Genomic DNA, 24,458 nt, shown 5'->3' with positions numbered 1-24,458 from the left:
CTTATGTCTCCTATAACAGAAACATCCTAAAATGGGTTCTAATGTTTCTCTACCAGGAGAGATCTACCCTCTTACCTCCTTTATATTTCGTTGATGATGGAGAGCTGTACACACAGACAGAAACACACGAACCCTATTACTTTATAAAAATATAGATATATATAAACATACAAAAAATATAAAATATAATAGAAAAGCAAAGAATCACGAGTTACGCCCTTAAAATAAAGAAAGACAAAAGGTTAAAGAATTAATAAGATCGATTAATTACCTCCCTTGGACTAACTAAGACTAACTGATTAAACCGGAAGCCATGCCAATTACGAACAGAATAGTACAACATACATTTACTAAAAATACATTAAATAAAAAGAAAAAAAAATTGATATTAAAAAAAATAAAATATACAGAAATAGGGATAAGCTATCGTTAAATAAAAATGAACATCATTATAAACAATATATGCGGTCCTGCATTTTCTTCAAACAGAAAACAACATGGCTGACGAGAGCCTAACATTATTTACGATTTACCAATGACTGGTCCCTCTTATGTTAGGCTTGAAACCGACGGTACCAATGTTTTTCTGATCTTCTGTACAAGTTTAAATAAATAAATATAAAGCTCTTATATTGAAATGGTTTTTTCTTTGCAATCGAACACTTTGTTGGAATTCTTTTCCAAAAAACAATAAACAAATATATATATATATATATATATATATATATATGTGCGTGTGTGTGTGTGTACATGTGAGTGTTTGCGCACATAATTGGCTGCATTGCATGTGTTTCTCGTAGCCAGTACGTAACATATTAAAAACAGCAAAATTCCTTGCCAAATCGCCTCCGGTATAATTCAGCGCCGCTTTTTCGGACATACCATTTTTCTTCATCATTTTATCGAAATCCTACTCTTCAAGGGAGAACCTACTTTGGAGAAGTTCTATGATTAGCTCTTATCATAAAATTATCTCCCTTGTCAAGTTAAAGAATAAATATTGGTTGTACATGGCAAATATGGCGCGAGTGTTAAACGTCATACACATGATTTGGAATAAATACGTTGAAGACATTGTCAAGACTGCTGCAAAGAAAGTGGGCTCTCTCTTTACCGTACTTTGAAATTATGCAAATGAGAAAGCATCCTATGCAAAGTCACAGTTCACCCATGCATAGAGTATTACTATAAGCTAAGCTCAAATTTCTGTCCGATCACCGTAATACTGCATCCATATGTCCGTTTTACAAGCATTATAATGGAATGTGCTCTGATGAACTCATAGCACTTGTGCCTCCTCGACGCACATACTCCTGTCTTACCAGGCAAGCAGCAAAATCACATCCCTTCACTATTGAGGCTCCCAGATGCCGGAAAGCAAAAGAGTTCTTTACTTACTCTGCTAGATTCTGGAATTCTGTCCCTGTTTCTTGCTTCCCTGATATTCTAATGTCAGATATTGACCGGGCAACACCGAAAGGTGTGTTGGTCGACGATGCTTATGATCGTTATTAATAATTGTAAAATGTCAGAAAGACTGTTATCATAGCGAAATAAATATTTACAGATAAAATGATTTATGTTAAAATGTTTTAATGTTAGTTCTCATAACTAGCATTAATAACTTCGTGAAAAAGAATGTTAGAAACAAAATGACCTAACGAGATAGCTTCAAAATACATGTATTGTCAAAGTTGGGGAGTCAGGGTTAGCAGACTCAGTCAGTAGTCAGAGAAAGAACAACGGTCCTAGATAGTATTGGCTCTGGAAAATGTAGATAGTAACAATCTAGGACCAGCATTGCAGCTTTTCAATGGGGGAAACATCCAAAATAAAGCTGTTGTAAATACCATTAATACAAACTCTATTGAAAGCAACCATATATATATATATATAGTAGAAATGGTAATTAATAAAAACCTGAAGAAAGTGCTCAATACTGTTGTAGAGCAAATATGCGTTTTATTTTTTTATTAAAGTAACCCCCCTCCTCCTACCCCCACATATCTCCCTCCCTCCCTCCTCCATGTATCCCTATGCCCTCAGCCACACCAGAAATGAACTTCCCAGACCCCCCCACAACCACCTAATGTCCTTAAACTCCAAAACTAAAACATTACCGACATACCAAATACCCCCCTCCCACCGCTCCCCCTTGTTCCCTTCCTCTTTTTCCGCTTTTCTCTCACACCCCTCCCCTGACATCATTCACTCTTTCATTCCACCATAAACGAACATTTCTGTAAAAGTCTGAGGAAGCTACATGACAGCCAAAAAAGGGCCGTGTAGCCGAAACAAAAATGTAACTTAACAGAAAAATATGGTAATAAAAAATAAAACGTGTATATAATGGTCTACGAGTATTCGTTTGCAGCTTTTCCAAGGATTCGTCAAAGCAAAATCACTCAAGATGGACCAGGTATTTGCCCCTTAATGTTATAATTGTTATATGCTCTGTTTAAGCAATCACTAGACGATCAATAGTAAACGATTAAATACATATACATGCCAATAAATATGCATAATAAAAAACCCTAGCTAAGATTAGCGGTGACACTTGAGACGTCGTTCAGTTCGTGTGAAAGAAAACGATGCATAAAAAAGAAAAATAGAAAATATATCAGTCTAAATTCCGATTTTGGACGGAGCGGACGAGCAGTCAACCTCCGAATTTGGATGAGACAGATGTGTCGATGAACGCAAAGTGGGTCGAAGAAAGAAACGCAAGAAAGCTTGAGTCACAATTCGATGCCCCCCACCCCTGCATTCATTCGTTAGACAAATAAAGAATCCATGCCAGAAAATCGTTTCTAGCATCGACCAGTGACAGAAAAAAATCGCATCCCCAAAGAGAAGACCAAGATAAGAAACAGAAAAAAAGGTATGGTGACTTTATCGCAATATGTATACACACTCTAGAGGTGAAAGGACCACATACATCTACATACTTAGACAGACAATCACAGCTGTGCACATAGACACGTTAATTAAAGACTCACATCGAGTAAGAATAATGATTATAATAACAAAAGACTAAATCCCCTCCCCCCTTAACATTACATTGAGTTGCACAAGCGACGTGCTATTGCCAACTACCCACAGAATATGTGAATTAACGGACGAATTTGTATTCGTTTGTGAATAATGAAGGGAATAATATTACGCCTATTAAAGTTGGCTTCAAAGAAACCAGACAAGTCGTTTATGTATTAGAGAACATGTTAGGATTTTACCTTTTTTTTTTTTTTTTTAATTTTCTTTCTGTAAAGATTGTAACGCTGGGTATGGTGATACCAAACCAGCTGCCAACATTGCCATGCTTTTTATTGAAACCAACCGAGAGCTCTTTTTAGTATCCTCGTTGTTTCCTTAAGTATAATTGTCTGGATCTCTTTTGCACTTGGTTCAGCAGAAATATTAGTTAGGTAGGACTTTAAGTTCTTCTTCATAAGCCCTGTGGCACCTATAACAACTGGTATTATTGATATCTATCTAAGATTCCAATTTTATTTTCATATCATACATGAGACCTTGATATTTGGTCTGTTTCTCCCTTTCAGCTCTGTCCAGACCTCCACCATTAGGAACACTCACTTCAACCAAGGTTGCAACTCTCTCTGACTTATTCCATATAACTATGTCAGGTTTCACAGCAGCATTTTCAAGATAGGTGAATGTAGGGATTACATAATCGTAATGTTTGGTACATAAGTCATTTCCAACGGTTCATTCAGGTTGATGTTCCCAGGATTTGCTGCTACATTGGATGTTTATTTTTTTATAGATGGTTCCGTGGATGTACTTACATACTCCATCTTATCCGAATGGGCACTGAAAGATTTAGAGTTAATTTCCCACATCAGATATCGAAATATTAACATCGAATAAAGGGACAGCACCATCTTATCCCCAAAATAATGGCCGAACCTAACTAGTCGTAAAAGCAGATAAAAGAATGCTCATGGATTGCATTGATTGCTACGGCCACATATGGCACATTCGAGCAGCACGGACGATGATGACATATAGGAACACGCCAGAACAGAACCTTGGATTATCACCAGCCGAAATATTATATGATCAAACAATAACGGCTCATCTTCCTATACTTTGCGGAAAGCACCGGGCAGAAATCAAAGAATTGAGAGAAAATGCGATGGCAAAAAGTGCTAAACTAAAGCAGTACAACATGTACAGCTGTCCACTCCAACAACTTCAGGTCGGAGAATCTGTTCAGGTGAAGAATCAGGAGGGACTATATCTACGACGATTGACAAATGGGGAGATTTGTCAAGACCATGGGTAATAGGCAATACAGAATATGGTTTGACGGAAGCGGCAGGATCACACTACGCAATCGTCGTTTCCTCCAGAAGATCCAACCTATCATGGATATGCCAGATTATTCGCCCCTACAACAACCCGCTCAACCACCTTCTCAAAGGACAAGAATAGAGAACAGCATATCCTCGGATGATGACGTTGTGATCGTAGACGACACATCCGACACAGATATGGATATTGAATATCAAGACTCGATCAGGCACAAAACAACGAGTTCCATCCAAGGACGCAGCATGAGAGTAACGACATTCAGAATCATTATCTTCACAAATGTGAGGATCAACTCACAACTACACAGAAATTTCCTAACAAGTGCCCACAAAACACTAGTATTCCGGAGCATGTAGAGAATGGGGACGACCGATGAAAACACTGGCTGTTATCTGGTGTTATAAATACAGCGGTGGTCTCGAAATCGAGAGACTTTTAAGTCCACTTTACACGCAATCCATAAATATCGTTTAAGCTTGTTAAATTATCCAGAAGTGAAATAAACAATTTAACGATTCGAAATAAGCTTTATTCCTCGACTGTTTGAAAAGGGATTTTTCTACAAACCTGGATTACACAGATTTTGGAGTTTCAATTCGGATCTATTTGTCAACATTATAAATCAGATTTCTTCTCGTGATCATTTCGTCTTGAAAATACTTAACCGCTCCATATCCTTCCACCCAGATTTTGGATTTATCCTTTTATGTTCCATTTCTTTTCCCTATTTTATGCACTTTTTCTCTAAAAACATTTATTTTGAATTGATGATTAGTTTCCACGCAATGCTGTTTCAATTAATTCCACTACCAACAAATTCATAGCTTCGCTATAATATTCATTTGCTAATATCTTTCCTCTGATGAGGAGCACACATTTCTTAGAAACTTCGCGGATTAAGAAAACTTTGTTATATTTTATTTAACTATACTGTCGAACAATAAATAAATGTCAAATGTAATTTACAATCTAAAATTTGTACTCTTGTGTGTGTGTGTGTCTCTCTCTCTCTCTCTCTCTCTCTATATATATATATATATATATATATATATATATATATATATATACATATATATAAGATTTGTGGTTGGCATTTTTAGCGATATTAACAGCTTCGAAACTCCGTTATTTTTTTCCACTACCTTAGCGTTTTTTTTAAAGAACTATAAGCTCCTATTATTCACATATATTTAAATAGATCGCCCTTATTTTTTATGAAACGTATTTATTTATTTATTTGTATTAAATCTTTCTAGCGTGTATAAAAGTATACCTACGAACACGCGTGTTTCTGGCTTTTAAGCCTTCGTCAGCACAAGTCAGGATCGAACTCATGACATCAGTATCCGTATATATATATATATATATATATGTGTGTGTGTGTGTGTGTGTGCGTGTTTGTGTCTGTGTGTATACAAACGCGTATATATATGCATATTATATACCTGTATACAAATATATATATGTGTGTATATTATATATATATATACATATATATATATATATGTGTGTGTGTGTGTGTGTGTAAATATATTTTATTATAATATATACCAATCCTTATTTAAGAAGCTCAATGTAATTATAGAGCAATATAGTGAATAAATGACAGAAAACTATATTCCAAAATTCATGATGTTGACAATCTTATAATTTATTCTTTTAAATAACATGATATTTACAATTCTTGATAGTAGTAGTTTCTTACCGCAAAATCAATCACTTAATTATTATATCAATCAGTGAATATATATATATATATATATATATATATATATATATATATATATATATATATATATATATATTCACTGATTGATATAATAATTAAGTGATTGATTTTGCTATATATATATATATATAGTGATTGATTTATATATATATATATATATATATATATATATATATATATATTTATACATTATATAAATAGACAAAAATAAATGCTAGAGCGAAAATACTGAAAATAGCATGGAAACCACGACTTGGTGGTCAACAGCGAAGTCTTCAACTTTGAAAATATGAATACGTAGCATGAGGGTATGGAAAATGTAAAGACAAAACTGCCGCACTGGAAGGCAATAAACGAACAGCGAACAACAAAGCAAATATTCCAAACAATCTCATCAATCAACGTGGAAGATGATCACAAGTTGGAGAAACGAAGTGAATGCATCTTACGTATTATTTGTTGCGTCTAAATATGATGTATGAAAAATGTCGAACTCGTCTTAATATTTCTACTTATATATAAACTAGCCTGAGTGCCCGGCATTTCCCGGGTGTTTGGAGGTGTGTGTTAAGCAAAAAAAAAAAAAAAAAGTGGTAGTAGGGAGGCAGGCTCGAACTCGTGACGCGAAGTCGGAAAAAGAAAGTGAATGAGAATCTGACGTCTTACCCCTACTCCATGACGCGACCGGGAGTTCAGAACGTTAAAATTAGGCTAAGTCAATTCAACCGATAGGATGACTTTCAAAAATGGCTCGCAAAAACTCGACCCCCCACATTGTAGGAAACTACCCAGTTACGGATGAAAGAATTAATGTTTTTAGTAAATTTTTCGATATTTGTCGTCCGAGACATCGAGCTTCAAAATTTACCAATCTCGTGAAAATCCATTGCCTCTGTTGAAAGTTTTAGGCAGCCAAACATACATACATTCATACATACATACATGATGATTGCAACGCCTTGTCAGACGGGTACCACTCCTTCAGACACTGAAAGTTCATGAGCCCGAAAAAAAAAGACATACAGTCCTGCCAGCGAATTCACATTCTCAAGCAGACATGACACTAAAGACGGTCATTGTTATACATACATATATATATACACGCACACACATATATACATACGTAATACACGATATACAATACGCACACATACATATACGTACACACACATGCAAACATAAACAAGACGGTCATTGGTATACATACATATAAATGTATACATGCATACATACATACATGTCTATAAGCATACGCTCATATATACCCATATACATACACAATGCATAATACACAAACATACATATACATACCCACATTCATACATACACATATACATACATATACATCCACATATACAAATACATGCACACATATACTTACACATACATATACGTACACATATGCACATATATATATATACATACACTTACCTACATATACATACACATCCATATATGTGCATTAATACACATACACACATACATGTACATATACAAATACATATACATACACACCTGCATACATACACATACATGCATGCATATGCACACATGCATGCATACAAAAATTTATAAATGTATATATGTACACACACAAACATATTTACACATAGACACATATACATACATATACACATAGATATAAATACATATAAATTCACATGTACATATATAAATATACACACACATACATATACAGATATACATACACATATACATACATAGATACATATAATTATGGCAGAATAATTGTTACATGCATCCAGCATTACAGGCGTACACAAGTCACAGCTTTTTTATCGCCACGGGACTTTTTTTCTTTCTTTTTTTTTATAATAGACAAATACCTGAGGGAGTATCTATACAAAGATGGTGTTACAGAGTTTAAGCTTTGTACGACAGCTAAATCTCTCTCTCCGTTCAAAATGTTGACATCCAGCAACAAGCAAGAGCAAGATAGCCAGCAACAAGTCAAACTGCAGACCAGCTTAATGCGGGTACTGGTCTCCCGCTTGTTTTTTTTATTTTTAATAAAAAGTTTGGTTGAGACAAACACTATATCATCGTCAGTTACTATTCCAAAAAAAAAACATACATACATACATACATACATACCTTAAACATATAGATAAGATTTATATTAGAGAAGGCAATTTGTCTGTGTGTATCTGAGACTGTGTTTGATTCGTAATCTTTGGACTCCGACACAGTTGGCTAATTTTTTAAAACTTTTACACAAATGTAATTTATGTGTCTGGGATGTGTATGTACATCTATATAAAAAACACTTGTAAACTTTTCTTTTAAATTTTTAATTTTTTATTTCCATTCTTTGTGGACCAGGCGCGAACGCAGACCACACAATTTTAATGAACCACCGTTCTGCCAGATCAAAAATACCCATTCCTGTGTCTCGATACATCTTCTATCATTATATGGAATCAGTTTTTTAAAATAGTGAACCATATAGGAGCCTATTCGTGACCACACACACACACACACACACACACACACACACACACACACACATTCAAGTTTATATTATACTAGCATGGATATATATATATATATATATATATATATATATATATATATATATATATATATATATATATACACTAGCATTTCAGCCGGGCGTTGCCCGGGTGTTTGGAGGTGTATGCCGAGCAAAAAAAACAAAAAAAAACTAAAAAAAAACGTAATTTTGTAAAACTTTGACCCTTATTATGACCCCTTAATATTTATTGTTTTGGGCTCAAATCAAGTTATTAAGTTAAATCCATGTCCAAGTAATCAATATCTAAAATGTCAAGTGTTTAGACCCAAAATTGTCGGAGGAGTTTGCTAGTGTTCTCAAAGGTCACATCGTTGAACTTTGACTCCTTAACAGCGAAATTTCTGGCCGAAACACGAGCACGTCGATTTTCCAAAATCTCAGTACTCTGTATATCAAATTTCGAGTCTGTAGACTAAAAATTGACAGAGTTATCGCGTAGGGAAATGTACACAGTCACACCCACACACAGACACACACAGAGACACGTTCACTTTTATATATATATATATATATATATATATATATATATATATATATATATATATATATATAGAGAGAGAGAGAGAGAGAGAGAGAGAGAGAGATGGAAAAGTATAAAAAATACGAAAATTATAAAAGCTTATAACTTTTCCTCATTCGTTTTCTATTGGTGACGTGCAGGAATACAAAATAATATCATGAAATTTTTTTGAAGCTTATATATATATATATATATATATATATATATATATATATATATATATATATATATATATTAGGTATTTAAATTTTATGATTTAAAAAGATTAATTTTCATATATAGAATTTTTATTGTTTGCAAACAAGGAATGCAGTTTAATAAGTATATTTCCTTAACACAGAAAAATATTAGCAAATATTATAAAAGGTTTGCACCTGATTTGCTAAAGGTAATAAACATAGAAAATTGAATTAAAAGTTTTTAAAGTTTTTAAATTATTTTAGCTACATAGAATAAAGGAAAATTTATTTGCTATATCTTGTGTAGAGGAAAATGGTAGGTTGCTGGAAGCATTGCTGATAAAGGTAAAATATAAAAGAAATTAGAAAAACCGATAGCAATGCAGAAGACCGGAAAGTAAATGGCAAACAAAACAACAGCTTTTCCAACAATCTCTAATCTATATATCTATAAAAGTGAAAGTTATGTCTGTCTGTCTGTCTGTGTGTCTGTCTGTCTGTGTACATTTCCCTACGCAATAACTCTGTCAATTTTCAGTCTACATACTCGAAATTTAACATAAAGGATACTGAGATTTGGGAAAATCTTTGTAATCGGTTCTCGGCCAGAAATCTGGCTGTCAAGGGGTCAAAGTTCAATGATTTGACCTTTAGGAACTCTACCAAACTCCTCCGCCAATTTTGGGTTTAAACACTTGAAAATTTAGATATAGATTCCTTGGACAAAACATAAATGTAAGGGAGTCATAATAGGGGTCAATGTTAAGAAAAATTGACCGCTTGCTTTTTTTTTTGCTCAACATATACCTCCAAACACCCGGGCAACGCCGGGCTGAAATGCTAGTGTGTATATATATATATATATATATATATATATATATATATATATATATATATATATATATATCAGGAATTTTGTCTATGTGTGTGTGTGTGTGTGTGTGTGAGTGAGAAAGAAAGAGATAGAGAGAGTGAGAGAGAGTGAGTGAGTGAGTGAGAGAGAGAGAGAGAGAGAGAGAGAGAGAGTTCCCTATAGACTCTGCAACTGCTGGGCCGTAAATTTCCAATTCTACAGGTTGCATTCACGATGAATATTGGCTACTTTGCGTGGTCCCGGTTGTAAGAAGTTCATAAACGTTCAACAGACGCCGGTGAATATTGATTGGTTCAATGTTTACTGCATGCAGGAACTCAATGACGCATCTCTGCTTTTTTTTTTTTAGACAGTGGTCACCACTTATCAAGGCCCGGAAGCCACTCAGGGATAAGGGTTATTGCAAGTACATTACGTTAGTGTGGAGATTTGATGAAGTGTTTACTTAAGGGAGCGGTCCATTAGGAATTTGTCAGCGTTGGACTTGAAGACATCCATGTTGTAGTCAGGTGGGAAGCAAGCAGACGGAACAGAGTTCCACAGGCGTGCAGTTCTAAGCAAGAAGCTTTGTTCATGGAATCCACGTCAATAACAGGCGCTAATTTCTCAGAGTACCATATCGTCAATATCCGCAACAGTTAAATAAAACTTTTAGACCATGAATGCATAAGTTCAGTCATCATAACAATGCAAATTCCTCTGATTCATTCAGGTGGAATAAAAATTGGGAGGCATTAAATTTCCGAACATACTTCACGTATATATATATATATATATATATATATATATATATATATATATATATATATATATATATAGTCTTGGAAGTTTTTTTTAACCCTAAAACCTATACAAAAAAAAACTTATTTAATTATTATATTTTTTATCATTCGTTAGAAAACTATTTAATCAGTAAGTCATTCAATCACTTGCAATCAATGCATCAACTTGCTCTCTCGTATTCACTATAGTACCAATGTAATTTAAGGGCTCATCAGCTGTTTAACATGAAACACTGCTTCGGGATTTAAAAACAAAACAGTTTATTAAATCATGGTCCGCCAGCAGTGTTAATCAAACACCACCTCCCTTAATCTTAAGAAGAAAAAATATATTTTAGATCTAGTTTCCTATTCTTAATTAATTTGGCTAGCCTATTCATGTTATAAAAATTAATTCCTTACATGTGAGATTCATCTGTTTCCAAATTTAAAATGGATATATTATTTAAGTTACCAGTCTTGTATTTATTCGAGAGATGTGCAATAAGTAATGCCCCTGACCCACTTCCAGTTGTCTGATCTAGCTGAAATTTTGCATGTGCAATGATTTATATCTCTACGGTTTATGTGGCAAATTACAGCTCTGAACTAATTATGGTTTCTGTTTTACAAGTGTTTGAACTGAGTCAGGTGTGAAATGGAGCCTGTTAAATGTCGAGCAGTGATCCGGTTTTTGTATTTCAAAGGACGCACACCGCAGGAGACTTTTGATGAAATGAAAGAAACTTATGGTGATAATGCCCCATCATATGACCTTGTAAAACGCTGGCATCGTGAATTCAAACATGGCCGGAAGTCTGTGGAAACAGCTCCCAGACCTGGTCGCCTCCCTTCTGCCATTGATGAGGCGTCTGTCCGTCAAGTTGAGGCTGCCATTCTGGAAGATCAGCGCATTACTATTCGCCAAATAGCCCAAGATGTCAAGATTAGTACAGGGTCTTTGGAAACTATCATTCATGACCATTTGCATATGCATAAGGTGTCTGCCAGATGGATTCCCAGGTTTCTCACACCATTCCAGAAGCGAGAACGGGTCGAGTGAACGAGGATGAATTTGGAGATGTGCCAAGAAGATGAGTGAAAGTTTTTAAAAAAAAACTGATTACACAGGATGAAAGCTGGGTCCATCACCATGATCCAGAGACCAAAGCCCAGTCAATGCAGTGGAAGCACTTGGACTCACCCCCTCCAAAGAAGGCAATGGTGTAGCCCTCCGCTGGCAAGGACATGCTCACAGCCTTCTGGGACCAGGACGGAGTAGTGACGACAGATTTCCTGGCAAAAGGTACCACAATTACAGGAGCCTAGTATGCTTCACTTTTGAGGAAATTAAGAGAAGCTACCAAAATCAAGAGACGGGGCAAGATCAGCAAAGTTACCCACCTCCTGCAGGACAACGCTCCGGTCCACAACTCGCATGTCGCCAGATCAGAAGCACAGGCGTGTGGTTATTAAATCCTTCCCCATCCTCCCTACTCTCCTTACTTTACACCCTCTGACTTTCACCTCTTCCCAGCTATGAAGTTGTTTTTGAAACGAAAGCGTTTCCCAGATGATGATTTCTGAACTCACTTCGTGATTGGAGGAACAACCTGGAGTGTTCTACAAAAACGGTCGCCAGAGCTGCATCAAACGATGGGAGAAATGCATAACTCTGACTGGTTCCTACGTAGAGAAAGACTAATAACTGTGCCAAGTTTCGTTGCTCTACTGCTATGGGAAGTGGGCCAAGGGCATTACTTATTGCACGCCCCTCGTAAGATTAGGATTAATACATTTGACTACTTATCACTCCCACTATGATTAGTACTTTATATATTTACATTCTTATTTATTTAAAATTAAATATATATATATGTGTGTGTGTGTGTGTGTGTGTGTGTGTGTGTGTGTGTGAATCTGTGCCCAATGAATAGAAAAGATAAACAATGGTTTCAAGACGGCAGCAAGTGAAAAAGGGAGATAACTCGGCCAGTTTTAATGAGGCGGTATACTTATTAAATGTTAAATAAAAGGGGAATAACTTTTATCCTGTGAATTATGAAAGTTGGAAACACCATTTAATACATTGTTTGATAAACGAGTCTTTTGTACGTTATAGCTAAAAATTATTTTTAGTATAATACTAGCTTTTCAGCCCAGTTTTGCTCGGGCCCTATGTACCGTTCATAACTTTATGTGCACATGTATATGTATATATTAAAAAGTTTGACTCGTGTTCAGGTAACCTACATCTAAAATTTCATGTGTTTAGACCCGAAACTGCGGAGGAGTTTGATAAAGTCTGCAAAGGTCAACATTTTCTACTTTGACTTCTTGGCAGCCAAATTTTCGGTCAAAAATCGGTTCAAAAGTTTGCTGCTCTATGTCTGACTACACTTTATGTAAAATTCTAAATGTTAGGGAAAAAATTTGGCTAAGTAATTTGGTAGAGACCGCAGGGGTCAATTTTTTTTTTTAATTCGATCCCGATATTGACCCTTAACATTTAACGTTTTGGGCTCAAATTAAATTAAAAAGTTTGATCCATGTCCAAGGAACCTACATCTAAAATTTCAAGTGTTTAGACCTAAAATTGGCGAAGAAGTTTGGTAGAGTTTTCAAAAGTTAAATCGTTGCACTGTGACCCTTTGAAAGCCAAATTCTGGCTGAAAACCGATTAAAAAGATTTTCCCAAATCTCAATACCCCTTATGTCATATCTCGAGTCTGTAGACTTAAAATTGACAGAATCGTTTGGTAGGGAAATGTACACACACACACACAAACAATTTCACTTTTATAGATATACAGTTATACTAGTGTAAAACCCGTTCGAGGAGGGTATACACGCAATAAATGTTGCATTTTTTTCCGATCCATTCGGGCGGAATAAAAATTAGGAGCTATTACTTTTAGAATGTCTTTTGTAATTACCGTATTTTACAAAGAACTAGAAAAAAAATCAAAGCGAACAATATTATTACCTTAATTCAGACAAGGGTATTATTACTCACCAGACGCCCCCCTCACACACACACACACACACACACACACACACACAAATGTCGATATATAAACGTGTTCTGAAACCATTATTCCAGTATTGAAGAGAGCAGTCGAAGAAGTGAATTAGTACACCAGAAATTAAATGTCTGGCTCTTGGTTCCTAAAGACGGTTAAATGGAAGGGAAAAATGTCAATGTGTGTTTGGTGGGCATAATGCAGCTGCCCCGGCGTGTCTTGTAGGACAAATCAAGGAACATTTTCCAGACCAATTCCGGAGCTTCGTTTCCTGTCCAAGACAGAATTGGTCCAATCAGCACTAATCCGTCTTAGTGGTTGAACGTTCAGAACTAAGATCAAAAGATAGCGCGGGTCATTCCAGGATTGATCGTTGGAACTACTTAAAACTCTACATTATCTAATCTCAGCAAAATGGCGCCCGCATACACAGAATCACCGGTCTCTTACATCACTACTTGTCAATTTCTTGACACGTGCCGGCCGTCATGAGAATCGTTCCAGAAGAAAGTCTCCTCAAAAATTTACAGAGCTATGAAAACCCGACAAGCAGCTAAATCCCACCCCTTCACAGTAGAGATCCCTAGGTGTAAGAACGCCCTCTACTCCAATAGTTTCTTTCCCAGAACTGCTAAACTTTGGAACTCGCTTCCGGGATTCTGCTTTCCCAACTGTACTGACATGCAGAAGTTCAAGGGTAATGTGAACAGACATCATCTCCCTTCATAATACTCCTGCAACTTATGTCCCCGATAGTAGTCCCATGCTTACAAAGTGGCACTGTCTTGTTTGGGGTGAAAATTCAATAATATATATAAAAAAAAAAAAGAAAAGACGCGAGTATTACTATTAAAACAAGCAACCTTTTGTGCTCTAAAATTTATTTTTCTACGTAATAACCACCATGCTCAATGCACTTAGGACAGGATTTCAATGACGCATCTGCTTCTGATGCACGTCTATGACAAGGGTTGATTCCTTCATTCATCATAATACAATTTGAAAACCCATCTGAGTTACTCAGGCGAAATAAAGAAAAAAAAAAGGAGGCATTACTTTTGGAACGCTGCTTGTATAATCCAATCTTTTATCTCCCCCCCCCCCATTATTTTGTTCTAGCTGGGGATGTGGCATCATATAGAGATTTTCGCTGGTCACTCGTATATTTTTTTTTTAAATAGAATTTTTGTACGTTCGTCACGTATATATAAAAGTGAATTTACGTCGGTCTGCCAGCTTAATTTTCAAACTGGTATTTTTAGATATGTTCACGATCAATTCATCAGTCTGTCACGTTTAAGTACAAAATAGCTCTTGGTATGTCTGTTAAGCTTTCATCTGTCTGATGAATTAATCGTGAACATATTTAAAAATACCAGTTTGAAAATTAATCTGACAGACCGACGTGGTCGAGCAGACTGTTGTTACATAATCTTCCTTTATTTTTAAAACTAGCAGTTCAACCCAGCTTTGCTCGGACCCTATGTAGTGTTCATAACTTTATGCGCATATGTATATATATCTCTAAAAGTTTCACTCATGTCCAGGTAACTTACATTTAAATGTCAAGTGTTTCGACCCAAAATTCACGGAAGAGTTTGGTAGAGTTTCCAAAGGTCAACTCTTTCAACTTTGACCTCTTAGCAGCCAAATTTTCGCCCCAAAACTGATTAAAAAGCTTGATGCATGTCTGAATACCCTTTATGTAAAATTTCCATTGCTTAAACCCAAAATTGGTTGAGTAGTTTGCTAGAGACCGCAAAGGTCAAATTGTTTTACTTTGACCCCTTGGCAGCCAAATATTCGGCTAAAAGTCGATTAAAAAGCTTGCCCTGTGTCTGAATGCACTTTCTGTAAAATTTCAAATGTTTAGACCAAAAATTAGCTGAGAGGTCAAATCTTTTAAAACTTTGACCCCAGTTTTGACCTCGTAACATTGTTTTGAGCTAAAATCAAGTTAAAAAGTTTGACTCATGTCCAAGTAACCTACATCTAAAATTTCAAGTGCTTAGACCCCAAATTGGTGGAAGGATTTCGTAGTTTTCAAAAGTCAAATCGTTGAACTTGACCCCTTGACAGCCAATGCATTTTATTTTTCTACATAGTTACCACCGTTCTGAATGCACTTTTACCAACGACGAATAATGATTGTGCATGACGTCAGGAGCGCACTCTTCTATACGAGAGCTGTTCCAAACATAAAGCCTCTTATTCTTCTAACTCAAAAAGTTAAAGAACTACGAAAACGAAAGTAATACTATTAACACGAGTGCCCTTTTGTGCTCAAAAATATTTTTTTCTACATCGTCACCATCATTCTTAATTGATTTTTGCTAACGATGAACGATGGTTTTGCATGGGCGTTCGAAACGCACTTTGTCATACGAGGGTCATTACAAAAGTAATGCTCTTATTTTTTTAACTAAAAAAGTTGAGGAGCAACGAAGACGGGAGTGGTACAATTAAAATGAGCGACTTTTCGTGCTCCGGAATATATTTTACAACATAGTCACCATTATTCTTAATGCGTGTTTGCTAGGAATTCAATGATGCGTCTCTTCTACTGACACACGTCTATGATAGGGGTTGCTTTCTTAGAGTCCCACACTGTCAATACCAGAAACAGAAACTTTCAGGTCATGAATACATGATAACTATGCAATTTGCCATCCTACCTGATGCATTCGAGCAGAATTTGTTTTTTTAAAAAGGAGTCATTTGTAATAGGATGCTCGTCGTACATAAAGGAACTCCGAGTAAATAATTGAAGCCATGAAATAATGAATCCAATGTCTTCAATAATTAACGCGGCAATTGGAAGCCTTTCGTATCCGTTCGAAAATCCAATTCGGAAGACAAAAGAAACATTAACAAATAAAGACATTTTTGTTTCTTTTCTTTCTTCACTACATCAATCACGATTCTTTATTTACGATTTCTGAATGAGGATTGATGATGGATTGAAATACATTTGCTCGCCAAAAGAATACTCAACCAATAATTATCTTCGGCCGATTGGCTTTTAGAGTTATTCATTTATTTAGTGTGATATATCTCAGTCGTTTCAATGTAGTAGCATGTGTCCATCTGTTTCCATAAAGCTAGGTGTGCGTACTTTTGTAATGAAGCGGTGCACTCTTATGTAACATAGCGCGTATGGCACGCGTGTGAGAAAATCAGCAGCGGCCGTAGGATAGATGGCTAGCGAAAATATTAGCAGCAGCAGTAGCCCTCTTAGCACATATGCAAAATTAGTAAGTGTGTACGCGGTGACGTCACGGAAAGGAGGAGAAAATAAAAATAGAGAAAATAGGACAGCACGTGGTCGAGCAACGAGAATGAAATGCGTTATTTTGGAAGAATCACGGATAAATGCATTACATTTGCACTTTTTAAAAAAATTCCGAGTCGAATTTTTTTTCATTTCTTTCCCATTATTTTTTTTTATATTGTTGTTCGTTTATTATTATTATTATTATTATTATTATTATTATTATTGTTCTTTTGCGACGATACCAGACAACGTGCGGGCCCGAGTGGTGTAACGGTCACGTTACACTTCGGACAAAATAATTGCATTGCTCTTCCTGTAACGTTTCCCTCCTCTGGTTGAATACTTTAGACACAATTACGGGTCTGTTATTAATATCGTTTTTAAACGTTTTCAACCGCGTAAGTTAAGGAGTTAAGCATGTTGAAATGAAAGAGGTAAAGTAAAAACAATACACAGCCTCAGGTGAAGCAATACCCAGTGTTTTGTTCCTCCATAACAGATATTCTGTGTTCGTAAAGATTTCTTTATGTAGTTTTTAGATGAAATACTTATTAGCTTTAGCATATTCTACAGTCAAGTACTTTATTGTATCTTCTAATAATATATATATGTGTGTGTGTGTGTGTGTGTGTGTGTGTGTGCGTGTGTGTGTGTGTGTGAATTCAGCAATAAGAATGAAAAGTTTACTATACAAAAGCAAGTGTAAACTTAAGTCTAATATAATCTTTTATAATATAGATCTCACCTGTCGGTTTAAATATATGTATGTATGTACGTATTTATGCATGTATATATATATTATATATATATATATATATATATATATATATACATATATATATATACATATATATATATATATATATATATATATATATATATATATATATATGTTTGTATGTCTGCTTAAAACTTTTAACAGATGCGACGGATTTTCACAAGATTGGTATCGTTTTGAAGCCGACCCTTCGAACGACAAATATAAAAAATTTGGCCAAAAACATTAATTCTTTCACTCTACACTGGACACTTTTCTATAGGGAGTTGTCGTTTTTTTTTTTTTTTCGCCGATATTTTCGAAAGTCATCCTCTCCTTTCGATTGACTAGCCTTAATTGAAACCTACGTCACTTCCGGTTTGGCGATTGGCGCAACAGCAAAGACGTAATTTTTTTTTCACGTTCTTTTCCTCTTTCGCAGTACGAGTTCGAGCATGCCAGCCTACTACTACTTTTTTTCTTCTCTCAAAACATATCTCCAAACACCCGGGCAACGACGGGCATCCAGGCTAATAGTAAATCTAATATAAATATTGATATAGTAATCACAATCAAATATAAAAAAGCTCAATAGAAACACAATAAGAAATAGAGCTTGTAATAAAGAAAAGAAATCAAGAAATGTACTATATTCTCTTCTTCCGCTGGAGTATGGCAATAGTATGTTCCAATAGTTATGTCAATATATGTGCTGGATCATTTTTAGATCACATAGTGTGTATTGTAACAGTTATGCAACAGTTCTAACAGGATACGATTGACGTTGATGTATTGAAACAGTTGGAGACAAACAATTGTTTTTAACATACCTGGGTTATATACAAATATTGATTTTTCACAATTCCCGTTATCATCTTCACAGATTACGTCTTCACATCTTAGTTTTCATTCGAAGATGCCGCTCCCTGCATCATGGAAACAAAATCCCCCTTGAGTCATCCGTTCTCCTCAGCATTCAGCCAACAACTGTAGAATCTCCCCAAATCTACATATCATCACCGCTGACGTAACGTAAATCTAGTTAAATGTCTATATACAATATTATATATATATATATATATATATATATTACATGTCTATATTCAATATTAAATGCCTATATACAATATTAAATGCCTATATACAATATTAAATGTATATATACAATATTAAATGTATATATATATTAAATGTATATATATATTAAATGTATATATATATATTAAATATATATATATATATATATATATATATATATATATATATATATATATTAAATATCTATATACAATATTAAATGAAAATTTACAAGGAAATTGATTATTCGACCAAATACTCCAAAAAACATTTATTAATAATTTTTTGGAGCATTCTGTCGAATAATAAATCTCCCTATAAATTTTAATTTATAGTCTGTATTTCTTTTCCTTCTTTCTGTGTGTGTAACTATAATAATTTTCAATACATACTAGCGAGGTTTATCTGGCGTTGCCCGGGTGTTGGGGGGGGGGTTAAAAAAAGTAAGTATGAGGATCGAACCCGAACCCTTGAGGCAAAGTTGTAAATTAAAGTGTGAAAAAAAAGTGCAATGTTAACCATTATCCCACCGCGAGATGTTAACGGAAACACGTTTGAATTTATTTAATTAGTTGGATTTAGTAGGTGTCCGTTTTAAATGAGGTCAAGTTTTGACTGCGGGATAGTATTCATTTACTGCTGAACGCTTCCCCCTCCCAGAAGATGTTATAGGAAAAAGACTAACACACATGCGGCGAGCGACAAATATTGAATATTTATCTTCCCGAAATCGAGCAAATTAAATAGGAAAATTCAGTAGGAAGTGATAATTACTGCCGAATACGGGAATCAACCTCACGCAATAAAGTCAACCTAGCTAGCATTCTTCCACTGAGCCATAAGATTTATATTGTTTAGATGAAACTAAATAAAGTTACTTATGAAACCATGTAAGCAGGCTTGTCCTAGTCAAACAGCGATGAGAGTATTCGAAGGAACGGGAAGTTTTGAATTATGCACGTATCGAACTCGCCGCTTTATTCTCAATTCACAAATAGGGCTCAACTATCATTTTTCTTAAGGGACTTAGAACTATATTATTATTTTTTAAATAAATATTAATAATGTTTGATACATAGAGACACCAGTGTTTCATGCTTACGCAATCATGAGTGCAGGAAGTGATAATGGGCTTTTTTGGCTCGTGTCAAGCATTTCCTAGGTGGGTGCGGAAATTCTCTACCAGACTCCTCTCTGAATTTTTGGTCTCCAGACTTGAAATTTGATATATAAGGAATTTGGATCTGTCTGCAAGATATATAGAGAGCTTTCCTTTGATTAGACCTGTTTCATTTTTTCGATTTTTCTGATGATATTTTAGTGTGTAGATCAAAGAATCAATATAAGCTTCATGTGTGGTCGCGGTAGTTCTTTTTGTCTTTCCAAGCAGACATTATCAGGAAGGCTGCGAGAATACTCTTTGCGGGGAAACTTGGCAGTTTTTTTTTATATATAATAGCAGCGCTAAATGCGTGCGAGCTCCGAGTGCCTAGAGTTAAAGAGAGAGTTGCCCAGTTCTGTGAGCAATACTGGCTCAGGTAGGAGTGGGAAGTTACAACAAGCATTTAAGTGATTCTTTTTTTTGCTGGATTGGAAGGTGATTTGATTAAGGGTGGATTTTTTTTTAGTTTTAATGTATATAGCGTAAAATAATTTTTACTTTTTGACGTTGGTTTCGTGGTGTATTATTTGTGTGTTGCTGAAAAGAATTTCTCGGACTTCAAAGGAGGAACAGTTATGTTTTTTTGTTAATGTTATAATATTGCACTAGATTCTGTATTATGCATGGTAAGACGACGCGATAGGGTGGTCGTTGTATAACCGACATAACCAACGTTATATTAATTTTATTGTTATTATAGGAGCTGAACTCTCCCAAGAGGAATTGGAACTTATAAATAAGGTTGATTCCTTCCAGTGGTTTGGGGATAGGAGGCATTTTTTAACTTCTAGATTGTGGGTTTTAAATATTATTTAATTAAATATACGGCATAATCATGTTAGCACACCGGTTCTCGCCAAATCACTAAAGTTAAGCAATGATAAGTGTGTCTAGTAACAGATGAGTGACCATTTGGGAATGCCAGGCGTTGTATATAGCGAGACGAGATGTAATAAATTCTGGGGTCGCGTTTAATTTCACTGGGATGCACTTCAAGACTCCCTTGAGACATGCATCAAGGAGAAGGAAAACTCTGATGTAAAATCTGAGATCTACTGCCTGCTCTGTCTTGTGGCAGCCATTGCACTGACAAAGATTATCAGTGGTGCCAAAATTGTGGTTGGTTCTACACAAAGCCTTTACCACTATAAACAAAGCATCTGTGTGGATTTCCGAGTAACTTAGTTGTTGTGTCGAAGCTCATACGTCGAAATAGACTGGGGGATTAATGCTATATATATATATATATATATATATAGGAAAACAATAAGAATGGAAAATGAAGTCACAAAAACTATATATTGGTAAATATAGAATGGTTCATTTATTTAATAAGGATATACAAACATTTAGTTGGGGGATAGAGGGGACTCTTCATACCAAGGGATTTCGAAGCCTAATACACTTTATATAATACGCTCCTCCTCTATTTTAGAATTCGATATAACTCCCCCCCCCAACATCATCTATAGTTTTATTGATTTATTTCGTTACTTATGACTCCCATGCTGGACGTCGCATCCCCATTATTTTACCAAGCATCTTCTCTACTCTCCTGATCTCTTCTTATAGAATAGAATTTACTCTCCTCTTCTAACCCGCTAAGCTTTATATATATATATATATATATATATATATATATATATATATATATATATATATATATATATATATATAGGAAAAAGGGAAAAACTATATCGTAACATGTAAATATAAAAATATACGGAACTAAAGCAAATGGAGAAATGAATAGGTTGACATATAAATAGGCACTAAAATCTGAAATACATATATATATATATATATATATATATATATATATATATATATATATATATATATATATATATATATTAAGTAATGTGATTGATAATTTAAAATTCAAAAATCAAATTATAATCAAATTAAAAATCCGTTTCATAAGAAGGAACAACGACAAAATCCATTATCTGTACGATCGTTTCGGAAAACAATGCTTTTTATTGTGGTATACATCAAGTTACGTACAATAATTATATATAGTTTTTTAATAAGCAAGGTCTCCTCGTAAGCAAATTTTGAAGGGTTTTTATTGAATTTAAAGACACCATAAATAAACCTAGCATTAAAAGTAAGGCAGATGAATCTGAAAAAATTGAAATAAAAGGTCTGGATTTAAAATTTATAAGAAAATTAATATGGGTTAGAGATATAAAATAAATAGAGTAAAATATATATTTTTGAATTCACATTATAAGTTTGCTTTAAAAATATATAGAGATATTTACCTTTTAATTTTTCGCTTTTTGAAATCATGAACTATGGTTAAAATACTCATTTAGATGTTTGCTATAGCTTTTTATCTTATTGAATGATGAATTTTAAAAGGGGGGGGGACGCCTGTGCAATAAATTATTTCCGTTAGCGCATTTTTGATTTAAAGACGCTACGGTTTATATTTCAATTGTAAGGGGAGATAATTGTCATGTTTTCTTTACTTTATTTATTTGAAGGGTGTAAGGGAGATAATTAGTCTAACTTAATTTATATAAAAAAAAATTAATCTATTTTTACTAATAAGTAATTTTTAATGATTTAAGGTGGTTTATATTTATTAAATTTAAACCAACGTTTATGACTGCATGTAAATATAAGCTCCTGTCTTGAATTTAATAGTGTGGTTGTATTTTTTATATCTTCATATTTTAAAATTTTTAAGGTCTCTTTTGTACATAGTGCACAAAATTTATCTCCTGGTTTATATGATTTGCAAGTCTCAATTATTCGCCATTTTAAGTTGAAAGAAATATTGCTATTTTTTAGTTGCCAAATATAGTTGGATAGAGTAGTTTGGTTTGACAGACAGAGAATGTTTGTGCGTTGAAATTCTATGTTTTATTAGGCCAGATGTGGAACCAAAATATATTACCTCTTGCTTATTGTGATTATTTTCCGTTAGGTCTGTTCTTGGATTATTATATGGTGGGTTTATTTGTAATTGATCGGTAGATTGGTTTAAGTTGGTATTATTATTTAATCTGGTAGTTGAGTTATGGCTGTTAATAGGTTCATGTAGATTTGGAGTTTTTGATACTGTGCAGCTATAGATAACATTTTTAATTTTACATGAGCCTTGTAGGGGACATTTATTTTTTCTTCTACAGTTACAGTCCGATGTATTTTGTATAGTTGTATTTTGTAGCTTATTAATTTTCTTATTATTAGAGCTAATTATTTTCTGATGAAGGTTAGGCATAGTAGAGTAAGAGACTTTAATTGTGTTCGTATTGAAAATTTTATTATATCTATGGGGGGCTTTAAAGTTCTTATCTAATATTTTAAAAAATCTCTGGCTATGTTTGTCTCTGGGTTTTTGGAATATGGGGGGTTGAACCATAGGATCTCCTTATGTCTATTCTTACGTTTACGGGTTTTGGTTTGCTGTTTATTTGTATTATTATCTAATATTTGTGGTTTGGTTTTATCTTTTTTTTGTCTCTTGGTTATTTTTCTTAACTCGCATACGGGAAGACATTGCCATATTATATGTTATTACGCTCTTAATAGGTTTATTTTCAATGCAGTTTATGTTTCTATCATTTTTATTTGTGAATTTAATTTGTGAATTATATCCAGAGTTTTTAAGGGCCTCATTATAATATTTTTCATTTTTGGTAAATATGGATTTAGTAGAAGACAGTCTAGAAATTCTTAAAGCGATATTGGGAACTATTGATTTTAATATTGATTTAGGGTGGTTTGATTGATTGTGGACATATAGTAGTGATTGGTTAGGTTTATGATAGGGTTCAAAGGTAGAATTCTCAAGATTTAAGGTTATGTCTAAGAAATTAACAATTTTTTTATTAGGGTCGATTTTTATACTAAGTCCATAATTTTTAAATAATTTATGTAGAGCTTTAATTGCTTTTTCATAATTTTTATTAGTAGAGTTAGTTACGAAAAGTGCATAATCTCTATATAGTCCTCCTTCAAGTTTGAACTGTTTATGGAGTATACAATGTATTTCATTTAAAAGGAAAAGGCCAACTAGATCAGTAACCTGAGTCGAATCCGTCGATCCCATTAAAATGTTGAAGTGGTTAGGGGTATTTTTCCTGGTCCAATATTTATTATCAAATGTTATTAAAGACTCTCTAGCTATAAGTATTAGTTTAATTTCGTCTTGAGTTATATTCGTTAATTTTCGTGCCATTAATAGAGATTTATT

This window comes from Euprymna scolopes, chromosome 35, assembly GCF_053919585.1.
Source record: "Euprymna scolopes isolate OS-2025 chromosome 35, ASM5391958v1, whole genome shotgun sequence".
NCBI classification, from domain to species: Eukaryota; Metazoa; Mollusca; class Cephalopoda; order Sepiida; family Sepiolidae; genus Euprymna; species Euprymna scolopes.
Note: the sequence above shows the minus strand (reverse complement) of the source record.